The following is a 5,000-nucleotide window of genomic DNA, read 5'->3' as shown; positions in this document are numbered from 1 at the left end:
AAAAATCCCTATTTGACAAGGCTTCTTCCTATACCTATGAATTCCATTGGACCCAAAAATGATACATTGGAAGAATCATCTGAGTCTTCCAATATCAATAGGTTGATTGTTCCGCTCCTGTATCTTCCAAAAGGAAAAAAGATCTCTGAGAGTTCTTTCCTGGATCCGAAAGAGAGTACTCGGGTTCTCCCAATAACTAAAAAGTATATCATGCCTGAATTTAACTGGGATTCGCGGTGGTGGAGGAACTGGATAGGAAAAAAGAGCGATTCTAGTTGTAAGATATCTAATGAAACCATCGCTGGAATTGAGATCTCATTCAAAGAGAAAGATATCAAATATCTGGAGTTCCTTTTTGTATATTATATGGATGATCCGATCCGTAAGGACCATGATTGGGAATTTTTTGATCGTCTTTCCCCGAGAAAGAGGCGAAACATAATCAACTTGAATTCGGGACAGCTATTCGAAATCTTAGTGAAAGACTGGATTTATTATCTCATGTTTGCTTTTCGTGAAAAAATACCAAAGGAAGTGGAGGGTTTCTTCAAACAACAAGGGACTGGGTCAATTATTCAATCAAATGATATTGAGCATGTTTCGCATCTCTTCTTGAGAAACAAGCGGGCTATTTCTTTGCAAAATTGTGCTCAATTTCATATGTGGCAATTCCGTCAAGATCTCTTCGTTAGTTGGGGGAAGAGTCCGCACGAATCGGATTTTTTGAGGAACATGTCACGAGAGAATTGGATTTGGTTAGACAATGTGTGGTTGGGAAACAAGGATCGGTTTTTTAGCAAGGTACGGAATGTATCATCAAATCTTCAATATGATTCCACGAGATCTAGTTTCATTCAAGTAACGGATTCTAGCCAATTGAAAGGATCTTCTGATCAATCCAAGGATTCTTTCGATTCCATTAGGAATGAGGATTCGAAATATCACACATTGATCAATCAAAGAGAGATTCAACAACTAAAAGAAAGATCGATTCTTTGTTGGGATCCTTCCTTTCTTCAAACGGAACGAACAGAGATAGAATCAGAGCGATTCCTTAAAATCCTTTCTGGATATTCCTCAATGTGCCGACTATTCATGGAACGTGAGAAGCAGATGAATAATCATCTGCTTCCGGAAGAAATCGAAGAATTTTTTGGGAATCCTGCAAGAGCCACTCGTTCTTTTTTCTCTGACAGATGGTCAGAACTTCATCTGGGTTCGAATCCTACTGATAGGTCTACTAGAGATCAGAAATTGTTGAAAAAAGAACAAAAGAAACATCTTGCTTTTTCCAGGCGATCGGAAAAGAAAGAAATAGTGAATTTATTCAAGATAATTATGTACTTACAAAATACCGTCTCAATTCATCCTATTTCATCCTATCGAGGATGTGATATGGTTCCAAAGGGTGAACTGGACAGTTCCAATAAGATTTCATTCTTGAACAAAAATCCATTTTGGGGTTTATTTCATCTATTCCATGACCGGAACAGGGGGAGATACACGTTACACCACGATTTTGAATCAGAAGATATATTTCAAGAAATGGCAGATCTATTCACTCTATCAATAACCGAGCCGGATCTGGTGTATCATAAGGAATTTGATTTTTCTATGGATTCCTCCGGATTGGATCAAAAACATTTCTTGAATGAGTTATTGAACTCCAGGGATGAATCGAAAAAGCACTCTTTATTGGTTCTACCTCCTCTTTTTTATGAAGAGAATGAATCTTTTTATCGAAGGATCATAAAAAAATGGGTCCAGACCTCTTGCGGAAATAATGTGGAAGATCCAAAACCTAAAATAGTTGTATTTGCTAGCAACAACATAATGGAGGCAGTCAATCAATATAGATTGATCCGAAATCTGATTCAAATCCAATATAGCACCCATGGTTACATAAGAAATGTATTGAATCGATTCAATTGCAACTTCGAATATGGAATTCAAAGGTATCAAATAGGAAATGATACTCTGAATCATCGAACTAGAATGAAATACACGATCAACCAACATTTATCAAATTTGAAAAAGAGTCAGAAGAAGTGGTTCGATCCTCTTATTTTGATTTCTCGAACGGAGAGATCTATGAATTGGGATCCTAATGTATATAGATACAAATGGTCCAATGGGAGCAAGAATTTCCAGGAACATTTGGACTATTTCATTTCTGAGCAGAATAGCCGTTTTCAAGTAGTGTTCGATCGATTACATATTAATCAATATTCGATTGATTGGTCTGAGGTTATCGACAAAAAAGATTTGTCTAAGTCACTTTGTTTATTTTTGTCCAAGTTACTTCTTTTTTTGCCCAAGTTTCTTCTCTTTTTGTCTAACTCACTTCCTTCTTTTTTATTTGTGAGTTTTGGGGGTATCCCCATTCATAGGTCCGAGATCCACATCTATGAATTGAAAGGTCCGAATGATCCACTCTGTAATCAGTTATTAGAATCAATAGGTCTTCAAATCTTTCATTTGAAAAAAAGGAAACCCTTATTATTGGATGACCAAGATACTTCCCAAAAATCGAAATTCTTGATCAATGGAGGAACAATATCACCATTTTTGTTCAATAAGATACCAAAGTGGATGATTGACTCATTCCATACTAGAAAGAATCGCAGGAAATCTTTTGATAACACAGATTCCTATTTCTCAATGATATCCCACGATCCAGACAATTGGCTGAATCCCGTGAAACCATTTCATAGAAGTTCATTGATATACTATTTTTATAAAGCAAATCGACTTCGATTCTTGAATAATCAATATCACTTCTGCTTCTATTGTAACAAAAGATTCCCTTTTTATGTGGAAAAGGCCCGTATCAATAATTATGATTTTACGTATGGACAATTCCTCAAAATCTTGTTCATTCGCAACAAAATCTTTTCTTTTTGCGATGGTCAAAAAAAACATGCTTTTTTGAAGAGAGATACTATTTCACCAATCGAGTTACAGGTATCTAACATATTGATACCTAACGATTTTCCGCAAAGTGGCGACGAAGGGTATAACTTCTACAAATCTTTCCATTTTCCAATTCGATACGATCCATTCGTTCGTGGAGCTATTTACTCGATCGCAGACATTTCTGGAACACCTCTAACAGAGGGACAAATAGTCCATTTTGAAAAAACTTATTGTCAACCTCTTTCAGATATGAATATACCTGATTCAGAAGGGAAGAACTTGTATCAGTATCTCAATTTCAATTCAAACATGGGTTGGATTCACACTCCATGTTCTGAGAAATATTTACCATCCGAAAAAAGGAAAAAACGGAGTTCTTGTCTACAAAAATGCCTTGAGAAAGGTCAGATGTATAGAACCTTTCAACAAGATAGTGTTTTTTCAACTCTCTCAAAATGGAATCTATTCCAAACATATATACCATGGTTCCTTACCTCGACGGGGTACAAATATCTAAATTTCATATTTTTAGATACTTTTTCAGACCTATTGCCGATACTAAGTAGCAGCCAAAAATTTGTATCCATTTTTCATGATATTATGCATGGGTCAGATATATTATGGCGAATTCGTCAGATTCCATTGTGTCTTCCACAATGGAATCTGATAAGTGAGATTCCGGGTAATTGTTTCCATAATCTTCTTCTGTCCGAAGAAATGACTCATCGAAATAATGAGTTACTATTGATATCGACACATCTGAGATCGCTAAATGTTCAGGAGTTCTTCTATTCAATCCTTTTCCTTCTCCTTGTTGCTGGATATCTCGTTCGTACACATCTTCTCTTTGTTTCTCGAGTCTATAGTGAGTTACAGACAGAGTTCGAAAAGGTAAAATCTTTGATGATTCCATCATACATGATTGAGTTGCGAAAACTTCTGGATAGGTATCCTACATCTGAACTGAATTCTTTCTGGTTAAAGAATATCTTTCTAGTTGCTCTGGAACAATTAGGAGATTCTCTAGAAGAAATACGGAGTTTTGCTTTTGGTAGCAACATGCTATGGGGTGGTGGTCCCGCTTATGGGGTCAAATCCATACGTTCTAAGAATAAATATTGGAATCTCATCGATCTCATAAGTATTATACCAAATCCCATCAATCGAATCGCTTTTTCGAGAAATACGAGACATCTAAGTCATCCAAGTAAAGCAATCTATTCCTTGATAAGAAAAATAAAAAACGTGAATGGTGATTGGATTGATGATCAAATAGAATCCTGGGTCTCGAACACTGATTCGATTGATGATAAAGAAAAAGAATTCTTGGTTCAGTTTTCTACCTTAACAACAGAAAAAAGGATTGATCAAATTCTATTGAGTCTTACTCATAGTGATCTTTTATCAAAGAATAACTCTGGTTATCAAATAAGTGAACAACCGGGAGCAATTTACTTACGATACTTAGTTGACATTCAAAAAAAGTATCTAATGATTTATGAATTCAATACATCCTGTTTAGTAGAAAGACGTATATTCCTTGCTAATTATCAGACAATTACTTATTCACACACCTTGTGGGGGGCTAATAGTTTGCATTTCCCATCTCATGGAAAACCCTTTTCGCTCCGCTTAGCCCTACCTCCCCCTAGTAGGGGTATTTTAGTGATAGGTTCTATAGGAACTGGACGATCCTATTTGGTCAAATACCTAGCGACAAACTCCTATGTTCCTTTCATTACAGTATTTCTGAACAAGTTCCTGGATAACAAGCCTAAGGGTTTTCTTATTGATAATAGTGACTATATTGATGATAGTGACGATATTGATGATAGTGACGATATTGATGATAGTGACGATAGTGACGATATCGACCGTGACCTTGATATGGAGCTGGAGCTTCTAACTATGATGAATACGCTAACTATGGATATGATGCCAGAAATAGACCGATTTTATATCACCTTTCACTTCGAATTAGCAAAAGCAATGTCTCCTTGCATAATATGGATTCCTAACATTCATGATCTGGATGTGACTGAGTCGAATTACTTATCCCTCGGTCTTTTAGTGAACTATCTCTC

Source organism: Vigna unguiculata, chromosome 11 (assembly GCF_037176805.1).
Source record: "Vigna unguiculata cultivar grain cowpea cultivar isolate G323 ecotype 2 chromosome 11, ASM3717680v1, whole genome shotgun sequence".
NCBI classification, from domain to species: Eukaryota; Viridiplantae; Streptophyta; class Magnoliopsida; order Fabales; family Fabaceae; genus Vigna; species Vigna unguiculata.
This window is presented reverse-complemented; position numbering follows the sequence as displayed.